This window comes from Vulpes vulpes, chromosome 12 (assembly GCF_048418805.1).
Source record: "Vulpes vulpes isolate BD-2025 chromosome 12, VulVul3, whole genome shotgun sequence".
NCBI lineage: Eukaryota > Metazoa > Chordata > Mammalia > Carnivora > Canidae > Vulpes > Vulpes vulpes.
Genome location: NC_132791.1, coordinates 82,814,329 through 82,829,121, shown reverse-complemented (window position 1 = coordinate 82,829,121; position 14,793 = coordinate 82,814,329). Strand labels below are relative to the sequence as shown.

Sequence of the window (14,793 nt, the reverse complement as noted above, 5' to 3'; positions counted from 1 at the left end):
AGCTTCTCTTCTTTCTTTGGGTCGGAAGCAAGGCTGTCACGCTGTATGTTGTTATTTAAGGGATATGCTGAGATGTTTCCTTTCTGTGGTGGAAAAGATCTTTTCAAGGGAGCCTCTTTATTCCTCTGACATTTCCACTCTTGAAAAGCTGACCCAGTTCCCGCAGAATAACAAAAGAAGCACACAGAGAAAACAGATTCCCCTGGGGGACTGATAAACCCAGGTGAACTCTGGCCAACTGAGTTTCCCTCTGAGAACTGGGCAGACTGCCAGAGAGCTGAGGAAGATAGTCACATCTCAAAGAGAGATGGACAAATTAGGATCTGCTCAACTTTGAGCTGCCTTTAACTCCTTTGATAGGAGTCCATGAGGGGAATGCAGACAATCCTACAACCAGTCTATGTGTATGTGTGTTTACATGTGCTAATGTCCAGACATCTGGTCTACCGTTTGTTTGTCTTCCTGCAGGCCTAAAGGAGCCTCCTTGGGCCCGAGGGCTCAGCCTTAGGCCCATGTTCCCTAGTCAATATGAATGAATCACAGTAGCTTCCAAGGGTCCCAGGACTTGAGCTGGCTTGAGTTCACGGTAGGTATTGGCCTCTGCAGAAATTAGCACAATTGTGAGTTGTAGAATCTGGGAAGAGGAAGGAGATAAAGGGGCATGGCACCAAGTCCTGTACAGCTCACACAGCTTTAGACATTAGTATTATTTGTCTAGTCATTGTTCAGAATATTCTGAATACAAGTCAGTTCCTCAATTTAACTCTATCTTTTCTCCGGTAGTTTCTCTTTACTAACAGTTCAGCCTTTTCCTTCTGATAACAGAACTAGAGAGAGGCTCAGGATCTAATTTCACTCTCCTCTGTTCTCCTCTGTTTAGGGTGGGTCTGAATTATAAAGCCATGACTCGCTTTTGTGACTGGCCTGTAATTAGCTTTTCTAAGCCATAAGTCGTTTGTTTGGCCTTGTTATGTACAGAGCCAAGAGGAATTCCTTAGAGTATGTGTTCTTTTCACCAGAGTTTGTGAACAAGGACCAACAGAGATAGCCACTTGACTTATGTAATTGTTTCATATCTTCTTGTCGATAATATCCCTTGTCCTTTACATTTTCAACCTAACTCATTGCCTCTTTGTGGCTGTTTTTCACTGACTCATTCAACAGTTTCCTTACAAATCTGTAGGTATTGCCCAAGGGAATGGAAAAACAAAGAGGCTCCCAGCCATCTGAGAGTTGATGGTCAAGTGGAAGAAAGCAGCAGAAGATCATCACAGCATCATCAGTATCAGAACCAAGCACTGGGAGGGAAGCAGGTACAAAGTGCCTCCAGGGCAGAGGAAGTAAGAATCCCTTCTTCTACCAGGGAAAGACTGGGAAAATTCTACAAATGAGGCCCCTTTTGTAGTGGCCCTTAAGAATAAATAGGAGTTTAGGGGCGCCTGGGTGGCTCAGTGAGTTGAGCAGCTAACTCTTGATTTCTGCTCCGGTCCTGATATCAGGGTCATGGTATCAAGTCCCATGTCAGGCTCTGCGCTCAATGGGGAGACTGCTTGGGATTCTCTCTCTCCCCCTGCCCATCCCCCACCTCTAAAATAGATAAACAATTCTTAAAAAAAAAAAAAAGAATAAGTGGGAGTTTGGTAAGTGGAGAGTGTGAGAGCATCTGAGGCAGAAAGAATGGCTCATGTCCAGTCCCAAGGTCAAGATAGTGTGTAGGCTTCTTTGAAAGCTGCTAATGATTGAGGTGTGAGCCCAGAAATGCATCAGTGTAGATGTGTTCTAGAAAGGGCATTGTAATTACAGTGTGGGAAATGGGCCTGGCTGACCCTCATATTTCTTACACAAGTGTGCATGGGATGCTTCCATGTGCAGGGTGCTGTTCTAGGTGATAGCAGGACAGCCCCAAGCAAAACAGTGGGTTAACTTGTCCTGCCTACTCCTTCATAGTCCCTAGGAGAAGTAGAAAGTGAAATTGGGATTTTCCTCTGTTTGAACTTGAATTAATTTTTTTAAATTTATGCAGAATTCATGTATAACAGAAAGTAATGAGTTCAGTGGCATCAAAGCTATCAGATGTCCCCAATGAGGGAATCTTGCTGATACTTTTGGAAAAATGTGTTCACACACACACACACACACACACACATGTGCACACACATGTATGCACATGCACAGTTATTTACACACACATATCCATTCTATACTTTTTTTAAAAAAAAGATTTTGTTCATTTATTCATGAGAGACGCAGAGAGAGAGAGGCAGAGACATAGGCAGAGGGAGAAGCAGGTTCCATGCAGAGAGCCCAATATGGGACTCAATCCCAGGACTCCAGGACCCCAGGATCATGATCTGAGCCAAAGGCAGACTCTTAACCACCGCGCCACCCAGGCATCCCCTATCCATTCTATCCTAATGGCAGATTCATGAGTGGAAGAGGCAGGTATGCCGCAACGACTGTACAGCCATGGCACATCATCAAATCACTCCTCAGCAGCCTATAGACCCTCTGACCCACATGTGTGTACACCTCCTGATGCCAATGCCTCCCAATGTCAGGGAAGCCATCTCCAGTCCCATGCCAGCTCCAACAGCAGGCAGGAATAGTCCTGCTGCTTCTGGCCCTATCTCCCCACCAGCGTATTTATCACCCAGTCAGTTTCCTGAGCACCTAAGGCATAGTCAGCTCTAAGGAGGTGAAAAAATTTTTTATTTAATGCTTTCCATGTGCTAGGATCACACTTTTGCTTTCACATATGTCACCTCATTTAAGCCTCCCGAGTATCCTGTGAGTAGGTATTGCCATTCTTAAATTTCGTTTCAGTCAACTGAGGCTCAGAGAAGTTAAATTGCCAGGTTGACATCATGTAGCTTATAAGTAATCATCCTTTACCATAAAAGGGATATGGGTTAGAAGTGAGAGCACCTGTGTTGGGGTTAATCCTCAGATCTGGATCCTAGCTCTGGGATAGAAATATAATATTGGGTCACCTTGAAGAAGCTTCTTACTCTTCTTTAGCCTCAGTACCTTTATATGCAAAAAGGGATAATGATTTCAGAGGTTTGTCAGTATTCTATGAGACAATGTAATAATGTGATTCATTCAGTACACAAGATCTATCCTAAACAATGGTTAAGTTGGAGGCCAAGGACTCTCTCCAATATGTTACCTCCAGAGGAAAACTTTCCTCCAGTGAGTTTTCTTTTCCATTTTTTCAGCTCCACCCTTAATACCAAAGAGATGCTACCAGTTCAAGGCCAGAGCCTAATAGACCGTGAAAGAACAGTTTTCAGGTATGAGCTGCCAGCTGGGAAGCTTGTCGCTCATAATTTGACCCTCTCTCTCTTTCTGCAGCTCAGTCCCTATGGGCTCTCGAGGATGAAGAGAGCAGCTATTCTGGGACTCAGAGCATGGTAGGGTGTTTTCTCTTCATTGAGAGGCACAGGCAATCATCCAATCCCAAATAATACATAAAACTAAATGATGGAGCCAGCTCAGTATGCCTGGAGAGGCCAACATTCAACAAATGATGAATAAATGCCTACCTAGGACCGACATTAGCCATACAAAGAATTCACAGCCCAGTCTACAAAGGGCTCTGAGTCAAGTTAGGAAAACAAGTGCACAGGCCTCACTCAGGGTGTAGAGCACTGGGAGAAGACAGTGAAGGGGCATCCAGAACAGACTGGGGTCTAGGGAAGGTGCAGGAAAGATGGTCCTCCTGGCCACCACCCTTCTCTGGCACTACCTTTACCCTACAGAAGGGAAAAACGATCAGCCTTGCAGAAAGAGGAGAACTGTGATTGGGGGTGTGAGCGTCCCCATCCAGCTTCCTGGGCAACCCAGATCAGCATGTAGATGGCACATGAATGGTGCTGAAGACACTTGGCCGAGCTTGTCTACAAGCTTCAAAAGCATCTGTGATTGAGCTCTATTCATATTAAAAAGTGAATATTTCCCCCAAACATCCTTGTTTCCCCCAAACGTCCTTGACTATTTGTCTTGATCTATTTGTATAATTTCCTTCCACTTGAGTACTTAAGCAAAATTCAAATATAAAATAAATTCTGTTGGTAAGGTCCCACAAAGTTACAAAACATGATCCTTGGCAGGATGATGAGACTTTTTCTGTTCATTCTGGTGGAGGAATCGGAGGTGAGAATCAGATGGAGAGGCACAGAGGGGGAGGCCATGCCAGGACCTGCCACATTGCCAAAAACATGAATCCAGTTTACCTGACTGTGGGGATGGCCGTGAGAGGAAAGCATTTTCCAACGGAGCCAGGGAGATCTGAGCTTTACAGTGGGACTTAAGAATACTTGCATCAGAATTACTTAGATTTATAAAAATGTTTTCTTATGAAGCTTTGGTCATACCTAAAGAAGTTTAGTTGTGTGTATGAGTGTTTTTCTTTTGGGAACTGTGAAATCCCAAAATGCTTGATACTACAATGCATGAAGCCCCTGGGGTCGCACTCAGCTGTTATGTTCTTGCCTTTGCCAGTACAATTTGGAGATAGTTCCTTATACCTACTCCTCTGCCTGATGTTGTGTGGGGTGCTGCAGGGCTGTGGGAGACAAGCTGTGTCTTCTGAGCCGCTTATGTGCAGAGGCTGACATGGAGATCCCACCTACCATTGGAAAAACTTTGAGCAAGTATATAAATCAATGATGAAAAAGAATAACACTCTGAGCCAGCATGGGGTAAATGCTGCATATAAATCTTTGCATTACTGCAAACCTCAGAGGTACTGCAACTGTCCTCAGGTGCTTTGGAACCATTCCAAAATGCATAGTTTAGTTAAATGCGCCTATCCAGATGTCAAGATAAAATTAAGGCCTCTCTTCGAACTCCATACCAGAGAACTCCATGCCCATCTCTACATGACTCAGTCACTTCCTGAAGTATTTACTGTCACATGAAGGGTCTGTGAGAGAATTTCAGAGAAGCTAGAAACAGCTAAAAAGTTTAAAAAAAAAAAAAAAGGAGGCATTACAAGGAAACATGACTAGTGGAGACCATCCTACTTACAGAAGGGAGGTAAGTGGAAATATAATCTCCCTAAGGGTGGATTTAAACTAAAACTCCCAGGGCCCCTGGAAGCCAGAGGGAAGCAAGACAGACCCCAAGTGCAGAGAATAAGAATTGAAGTCAGCTAGTGGGAAGAACCAGAGCATGAATCCAATTTTGTACTTAATCTACAGGTAAATTGGAATAGATCCTCATTTCCCTAGTACTTGTCTCCAGAATCATGGGGAATCCAGCCAATATTTGCTCCCAGTGGGCCACCACACACTGCCAGCAGGCAGATAAGATATTGGAAGATATGGGGTCTCTCCCAAGCATACTAAAGTTTTTGGGGATGCAGGTAACAAAACTTTAGCTAAGAGGGAATTTACTTGAAGGTACTGGAATAACTCCTGGATGCAAATGAAACCTGAACCAATCATATGAAATGAGACAAGTTTCGGGAAGAGCAAAACCATAAACCTCGTCTCTAAGGCCCTGGCATTAAGGAGACTCCAGTCTATCATTCCAAGGCTTGTCTCCAAGGCTTGTCTCCCTTGCACCGGGAGAGAGGATCTGGTGAGTGCAGACCTGCACAGATTGTGAAGCCAAACAGGGACAGGGACACAGTATGGGCATGCTAGCTGGGCATGTACCAGAGAAGAGGGGTATCCTTGTGAGCATCCCCAGAGATAGATCACCACTGTTCTCTCAGGCGAGCTCTTTGTTACAGCAGCATATGGCAAGGAGTGGTTTCCAAAGTCCACAGGCGGGAGGGGCAGGGAGTGGAGAGAGAGAGAGAGAAAGAGAGAGAGAGAGACATATCAGAGGAAGAGTCATTTAGGTTGATGCTAAGGAAGAATATTATGATGTAGAAAATTGTTAAATATGGACTGTATTACCAAAAAAAAAAAAAAACTGAGATTAGGAGCTGGTCATGCCTGAAAATAGGATATATTCTCCTCTATCAAAAAAAAAAAAAAAAAAAAAGGCTAAGTTGTGCTCCATCCAAAAAACAGGAGGACCTCCTGAGCTCCTTTTAGTACTAAGATTCTGTGATTCTGCGGTAAAATGTCTTCTCTATTGCAGATCGGCATTTCTCAACTTGTGTCCATTAGAGGTTAACTGATGTTCTATGAATAACAGAATTCCATTTTCAATCAGGTTTGAGAACTACAGAAAGAAAGTTAAAATTTCTGTCTGCAGTTGTTACTTATGTTTGTATGTTTTGCTATAGAATTTCTCCCAATATTAATAGAGACCATAACTTTCCAAAAGAGGAATGGGATTATGAATGTAAGGTTTCCCAAATGATTTGACACCAAATCCTTCCATGGAGGAGCGACTTGGAAACTCTCCCCCACCCCTGTTTTTTGAGCATCACCTAGTGACATATTTAGGGACGCTTATGTTCCACAGAGCATACTTTGGGAAACATTGCTGAAGACTATGTCTTTATATCCCCATAGTCTTCTCAGTGTCTCTATACAAAGAATGATTGACCCATAAAGCTGCCTACTTTCTTGATAATGTTTGACTGCAGATTTATTTTATACAGCTTTTTTTCCAGTTAATTGATATAAAATAAAATTCACTCTTTGTGGTATATGGGTTTTGATTAAATGCATAGAGATGTGTATCCATCCCCACAGTCAATGATATAGAAGAGTGTCATTACCCCCTAGATTCCCTCATGCTGATTCTTTTGTTTTTTAAAGATTATTTATTTATTTATTCATGAGAGACACACAGAAAGAGGCAGACACAGGCAGAGGGAGAAGCAGGCTCTCTGAAGGGAGCCTGATGCGAGACTCAATCCCATTACCCCGGGATCACGACCTGAGCCAAAGGCAGATGCTCAACCACTAAGCCACCCAGGTGCCCCCCCCATGCCGCTTCTTTATAGTCAATTCCTCCCCCAGTCCCAATCCCTGGGACCCACTGACCTGTTTTCCATCCCTATAGATTTGCCTTTCCAGAATGTCATTTAAATGGACTCATACATCATGTAGTCTTTGAGTCTGGCTTCTTTCACTTTAGCAAAACGCATTTGACATTCACCCATGTGATTATGTGAATTAATAGCTTGCCGCTTTTAATTGCTGAGTTGTGATCCCTTGTAGGTATGGATCACAATTTGTTGGCTCATTCATGCAACAAAGATGATACAACATTCTTACCAAAAATGATAAATCAAAAAGAGCATTTGTTCATTGTTAACAAATGAAGTGAAATTATGTCTCAAGTGAATATTATGTCTCAGTAAAAGAAAATATCTGACAAATTGGGACATGATTGTATTTTTTTGTTGTTGTTGTTTGACAGTAAGAGGCCAGGAGAAGAGACTGGGTTTGTCCATATCGTTATTAAACATAAAAAAAAAAAATCCCCCAGTAAATTCCCATGCAGCTCAAGAGACTTTCCACAGAAGCAATCCCTGCCAGATAGGGAAGCTGCTGTCAAGTGGAATCTCCCAGAGGTATTAGAGGGTTTATTGGTTATTTGGTCCTATACCATGACCCTATTTGCAGGACTGAAAAAAATAGCTCTTTTAGAAGCAGGAGGTGATGGGCAGAAATGAAGTTCTCAGAGAAAAAAGAAAAGCAACACAATATTACTTATGAAGATCAGAATAATGAATTACATTCATTTATCAACTTGTTATCTCATCTCATTCTGAATATCATCTAGGCTCCAGTAATTCTTGTAGAAACTGTTAGGATTGGTTTTATAGACCAGGTGTGTCTCTTGCTGCAAGATGAGACAGGCCACCCTCAGATGACTCAGTTCAAGACAACTTGTCAATACAAACTCTCCATTCTGCTGTGGCCTCTAAACCCACTTTGGTCAAGGGAGTCTGATTCTATTTCTACTGACCATGGTGCATTTCCTCCATGGCTTTAAGAGAGATCTGAAGTCCTTGATGCTGTCTCCCTAAAGAAGAACTGTTTGGTGTCTCCAAGCATCTCTGAAGACAAAGAGGTACACAGATACCTTTTATTTCTGCTGACATTTTGCTTTCTTTTGCTCTTTTTTATTTTTAATGTACTTTCTGGAGGTCGAGTATACTTCTCTAAATATCTGTGACTGTTTCTCTTGACACTCCCAGGACCCCAAGAGTAATTCCATTTAGAAGGTGGAGGGTTCTCAGAACTTCACAAAGACAAAGAGAAATATGGTCTTATTTTACCAGCTTGAAACTCAGTACTGAACAATTTCTGTTGTTCATTCAATAAATAATTGAATACGTTCCTAGGGCAGAGAGGACAGAGCAGTGAACTGGACAGATAACTGTCTCTGCCTTTATATACCTTATAGATACACAACTGACAAATTTTAAAACAATTAGTAGGGCTAAATATGTTTAAAACTATCTTCACCCGTCTATGACAGTAGCATCAAATTGTCTACTTCAAAAATATTCCAAAGGATATCATAAGAATTTTAAAATAAAATGGCTGCAGACTTCCACTTCCTCCAAAACTGTAATTTATTGATATACATCCTCCATAAAATCATGTTTGTCTTTTTAAAAAATATTTTATTTATTTATTCATGAGAGACACAGAAAAAGAGAGAGAGGTGAAGACATAGGCAGAGGGAGAAGTAGGCTTCATGCAAGGAGCCCGATGTGGGACTCAATCCCAGATCCCGGGATCAAGCCCTGGAACCAAAGACAGACGTTCAATCACTGAGCCAACCAGGCATCCTTCATCCTCCAAAAAGTTAAAAGTGTATGAAAACTGTTTGGATTCATAATATTTAAGAGGAATTAATTTATAGTATTAAGTCTGCTTTTTATTTGAAATTAGCAAATAATATATGTACCCAGGATGGCCTTTGCATTCCCTTGCAGAGAATTTTTTTAGAGATAGCTAAGAACTCAGAGGTATAAAGTGAAAAAAACAGAGTTTTAGAAAATTCAGATAATAGGCTAGATGTCACCTGTTTAAGATGTTCCAAACTCTATTTAATAAAAGAGGACAATGAGAATTCTGGTAGGTTATTAATAAGCAGAGGGAGATTTTAGTGTGAGACAAGGCTCTGCTGGGTTTCCAGGTGGATATTAACTGCCCTCACTTCTAGCCTAGAAAAGAGGGCAATCGCCACACCACTGCATGCGAAGATGTCAACTTTAGCCACACTCTGGATACGGAGATGGTTAATCAGAAGTACTAAGCAAGAGGTGATCCTGAGAATGGTGAGTAGTCACAGAATCTCAGAGTCTCAGAGATACCCCCACCCCATACCCATCACAGACCATGGTCTGCAGCAAGCTTCACATGAAATAAAATTATGTTTCAGGCCTTGTTCTGAATTGTGGTCCTCATTAACTATGAGTATCACCCCTGAGAGGCTGAACTGCCATCTGTAGGAGTCAGTTTGTGGCTTTCCCTCAGCCTAAATAGATTGGCCAAGCTAACTTTTAGAATAGCTCACTTTCCCTGTAAAGAGTCCAGCAATGAATTTAGAGATAATTTGTACCATGAGATCACAAGATCTTTGAAGAAGAGGGAAAAGATCAACAGAATAAGACTCAGAGGACCTAGGTAACTCTCATGATGAAAACCCACTAATGGTTTCCCACTGGCTTTAGGAAGCACTCAAAACTACTTAATCTGTTCCCAAAATCCTTTATGACTCCTCCTTGCCTCCCTTGATACACTCTGGCTACACCGGCCTTCTTTCAACCACCCTAATGTCTAAAGCTCTATGTGCATAAGGTCCTTCCAAAAGGCTGCCCCAGCACATGCAATGCTTTTTCCTCCAGACCTGGTCCCTTCACCTAATCATCTCAAACTCCTCCACAACCTTCCAACGCCAGCTGAACTCAAGTCTTAGGGAAGCCAACCATAGCCTTAGGATCTTGAGGCAGTACTCTGGGCTGGCTGCCTAACACCCAGCTTGAACCTTACCCCGGGGCCTTTCCCATATACAAATGTTAGAAAGCTAAACAAACAAATAAATATATATTTCCTAAACTTTCTTGCAGTGAAGTCTGGATATGGCTTATGTTCTTTGGAGAAGATGCATCCACTGCTGTAGTAGTTCTTGGCAGTCCCATCCTAGCTGGTTTACTAGTCCCTCCGGAAGCTCCTGTGAACTCATTATCCTCTAACAAATCACTTTCCTTTTAAGCTAAGCTAAAACAGATTCAGTTCTTTGCAATTGATGAATATCGGCTTCCTACTCTATACCCTTGTCGTTCTCTACACTTTTCCTTCATAGTATATATGATAGCTGCAAGTAAATAAGTGTTTAGTTTTTAGTGTATAATGTGTCATCTCCACTGGACGAGATGAACTCTTGAAGGACAGCAGTTGGGTTGTATTTTCAGCACCTAACATCACACCTGTCACATAGTAGGTACTCCATAGGTATTGGTGAATGAATGAGTGAATGAATAAGTGGCTCTTTGTCCCAACTCTATCCCTTACTAGCTGTTTTGAGTAACCTGAGTAACTTAGCTCACCTACCAGAGCCTCAGTGTTCTGAGGAGATGGTGCTCTAATTCAATGACATTGTATAGCTCAAATGGGAGAACATATTTATAAAGACTTTATAAACATTTTATTCAAATGTTAAAAGTTGTTATTCTGGGCTGCTAAAAAACAAAGAGTGAAGAAAACGAACATAGTCAATAATTCTTTCTGAGTCCAGCTGTAATAGATCTTTTATTTTCTTGATATTGCTCGTCTATTCAAGTCCACATATATAGAACTAGTTGGCAAATTCCAGTGTCATCTTATGAGTTCCCAGATGTCCAGAATTCATAACATAAACATTAGAAAGCAATATTAAATTATAGTAAGGACATGGCACTGCTCTTTATAGCAACCCAAGGTCAAATAAATGTCTACTGGGACACATGGAGACTCTTCTCTTGGATGATTCCAAAAAGGGTTTGGGGATATGAATGTTTGTACAAAACGTAAGAAGTACTCAAAATATAAAAGTGAAATGACATCACAACTTTGGAGCCCAAATTCCATAACTAAAATAGTACTTAATCTTGAATTAAGTGCAATAAAATCACCCCCATTCCTTTAGTCTGCCTGTAGTGTGCATCAAGTTGAATTATGTAGGGCAAAGTGCAAGCAGTCATCAACCTACCTGCCTGGGGAATGGAGCTGGGCTTGCTGTTTTTTCTCTCCTGTTTTTTTCAGGATCTGCTTTGACTCTAACCCTCTGTTGAGCTGCTCTGACGGCGGGGTGAGGGAACTGAGGACTGAGGAGAAATGATGGCAGAGCATCTTCCTTTGCAAGAGGGAAAGAAAAAATTAGTAGCAAAGGAAAATTGAATAGGCTTGTAAGGTAATTAGCAATTTTCAAATGCAGCAATGGGCAAAGGAAACAAAACGTAGAACATGTATTAAAAGTCAAGCGGATGGTTTAGAAAATACAGCTGTAGGATCACACAGATTTTGACCATCCAAACCAAATTCAATTATCATGTCTGTGCTGCTTTTCTATTTCCGCCACTGAAAGGCTATTATTAGGTGCTCTCTCTCTTTTTTACATCTCCAAGTAATGCCTTCATAAAACATTCCAAAAAGTAAACATTAGCTTTAGGCCATTTGATTACTGGTTTCCCAGAACGCTATGTTCTGTCCTGTTTCTCTCCATATTCCTTTAATATTAAAAATAGGAAATGACTGAAGGCAGTTGAATGGCTCTGCCTTAGAGGCTGTTTCCCTAGCCAGCCTCTCAAGCATTGTTGGGTCCTCATCCCTCTAAAACCCATTTCATCCTTATTACACAGACAGCCTGATGCCAAGCAGGAAAAAACAAAACCAAAAAAAAAAAAAAAACGAAAAAAATAGTAACCGAACATTTCTTTCCTCTCTGCCAATTATTAATTTTTTTTTTCCACAAAGCGCCTATGCTTTGTTTCCCACACCTCCTTAGCTATGGCTCCTTTTAGGAAAGGGTCGTTTTATTTTTTTGTCCTAGACTATCTTTGGGATTGGGAGAATTGGCTACGAAAGTGTCTTTGAACAGGTGAGGAGAGCAGAACCTGGGACGAGAAGGAAGCACAGGTGCACACGCACACAGGCCTGGGTGGGCAGCACCCAGGAATGATCTGGGCTGATGGAGGTATGGGTTCTGCATATGCAAAGCAGGTGGCGCTCTTTCTCACATGCTACTTCCTCCAGCTCTGAGCTGACCTGGTGGAAATGACCTATGACAGGCCCTGAGAACCCTAGCAATCATTCCTGGGAGCCTCAAAAGAGAATCAGCCAAGAAGCCAGACCTGCGTCTTCCTTCTGGCAAAGGAGATGAACAGGAGTTGAACATCCGCACCTAGACAGAAATTTCTCCTGTATTCCTCAAAAGCACCATAGAGCAAAGCTTGCCCAGGGTTGGTTGGTTTTCCCTCAATACACACCCCTAAAGCAAAATAAAAAGGGAAAATGTGAAGAAAAGTAATGGTCACCACAGTCACAAGACAGAACTGAATCCTGAAACCAAATCCATTTTAACATAATAGGCTTCAGTAACATTTCAGAAAACCTTAAATCATACATGGCTTCCCATTCTCTTCAGGCTTTCTTTCAGCAATATTCAAATATACATTTGTACATAGTTGTAACTGTTAGACACAGATTATTTTGTCTTTTCTTCCTGAAATGTAACATTATTTTGCACATTCCCATACATGCGTCATCACTATTTGTGGACTTGGTATGTGTCATATAGATTCAGAGCCCGTTCTGTTCATCTACTTAATCATTCCACAAATATTTATGAGCACCTCCAGTTACTAGAGACCTATCTATACGACCACAGAAAAGATGCTAAAAGATAACATGCTGAGGTTGCTTTTCAATTGTCTTAAAACCAACCTCTTTTCATTTTATTTATTTTACAAAGTCAGACTTCTACATCACTAAATAGAGACCTTTCTCCTAAAGAAAATGGGAGCATAATGTACAAGATCTCATTTCACTTCTCTGGGCCTTAATTTTTTTTAAGATTTTATTTATTTATTCATGAGAGACACAGAGAGAGAAGCAGAGACACAGGCAGAGGGAGAAGCAGGCTCCATGCAGGGAGCCCGATGCAGGACTCGATCCCAGGACTCCAGGATCATGCCCTGGGCTGAAGGCAGGCGCTAAACCGCTGAGCCACCCAGGCATCCGTAGGCCTTAATTTCTTTAATGTAAAAGGAAGAAGGGATGCCTGGGTGGCTCAGCAGTTGAGTGTCTGCCTTCAGCTCAGGTTGTGATCCCGGGGTCCTAGGATCGAGTCCCACAACAGGCTCCCCACAGGGAGCCTGCTTCTCCCTCTGCCTATGTCGCTGTCTCTCTCTGTGTGTCTCTCACGAATAAATAAATAAGACCTTTAAAAAAAAAAGGGAGAAGAAGTGAATTTGATATTGAGGCTCTCTTCCTTCCCTGGAATTCTGTGATCTAGATTTAAGGCGATAGTAGCAACATAACACACACTATCTCACCAGACATCTTACAATTGCCCTTGAGTCCTGATGCTTTCTAGAATCCTCTAACTCGCCAGTGACAAACAATGAAGCAAGAGCGTAGAATGTATGTCTTAGAGACCCCACCGAGTCCTCAGCTTCAGTATGTGCATCCACAGCGGCCGAGGCCAGAGATCTGAGAAGTGGGAACACACCTGCAGACATAAGCAGTACAGTTTTCTGTTTCTTTCACTGTGTTAAGGGAAGACCAAGGAGGGCACTGGGAAAAAAAATAAAAACAAAAAATCCTTCCTGTGATTCAGAGAGGAATCAGACATGTTCCCTCTTTAATAAATATGATTTTATTTTTATTCTGGACACCTATTAATCCAAATTTAAAAAAAAATGTTCTTGGCACTGGTGATTCCGTCTGAGCCCATTGCTGTTCTGATTTCCCACTGAGATCTACAAGTGATCAAGAGATCAATAATTCCAAATGGTGTTTTCACAGGAGCATTTCCTTCCATAGTACGTAAAATGTTCTTTCATGAAGACAGATGGACACAGTCTGCAGGACCCTGCTTACTCGAGAGAAACCGTCTTTGAAAACTTTTGACAACCAGCGGGATAGCACGTCTGTTTCTATTTAAATGAGCTCATTATAGTTAATATTTTTGTGACTTCCAACCAGTTGTTCAATCATTTCTCAAGTGTGATACGTTTTAATCAAAAATGAAACACTTTACGGCACAAATATTGTTAAAACCTCATTTTGGCTATATCGCTTTTGGAACAAATTTTCTGGAGCAAGGTACTCTTTACCAAAAAGGGGTGTACAATGCTTGTGATGTTTCTTTGCTAGAATAGATATAAATGGAATAATAAACAGACCCAAGTTAACATCAGAATGACATGTTACCCTTTCTTGTCTGACTTGGAAGATTTTATGTTATTGACTAGTTTAAAAGCTATAGTAAATCTATAGCCCATCTGATATTTTAATGACAAAAATTATGTAGTAAATGGCATTTCTAAGTTTACCAGCAAAATGATGGTTGATACTTACAACAATGATAGAGCGCAGTGAGCTTTAATCCAAAAGTCAGATGACATCCAAAATGTCTGCTCCAGGACAGGACACATCAGAAAGTGACATTCTTTGAAGAGAAAAAAAGCTCTCCTCTCCTGTTGTAGGGACTCCAGACTGATTCTGGGGCATTTTAGTACTGGAATTGACGGGCCTCCTTTAGATATTATTAGGAGGTGATGCTTTAGTTAGTGCACATTTGTAACAGAAACCTATTTGAGAGAACAGCCCTGTGGGGTGACGTGTGATGAGGTATTGCCATGACAAACAGACCTGAGAG

General features: G+C 41.6%; 1 long non-coding RNA gene across 1 annotated transcript; it reads left to right on the top strand.

Moving 5' to 3' along the window:
• Positions 1-473: 473 nt before the first annotated feature.
• On the top strand, positions 474-14,331 carry LOC112920509 (uncharacterized). Its single transcript, XR_003235081.2, has 4 exons — positions 474-586; positions 1,184-1,313; positions 9,094-11,322; positions 13,938-14,331. It is a non-coding gene; the product is annotated as an uncharacterized lncRNA (long non-coding RNA).
• Positions 14,332-14,793: the final 462 nt, after the last annotated feature.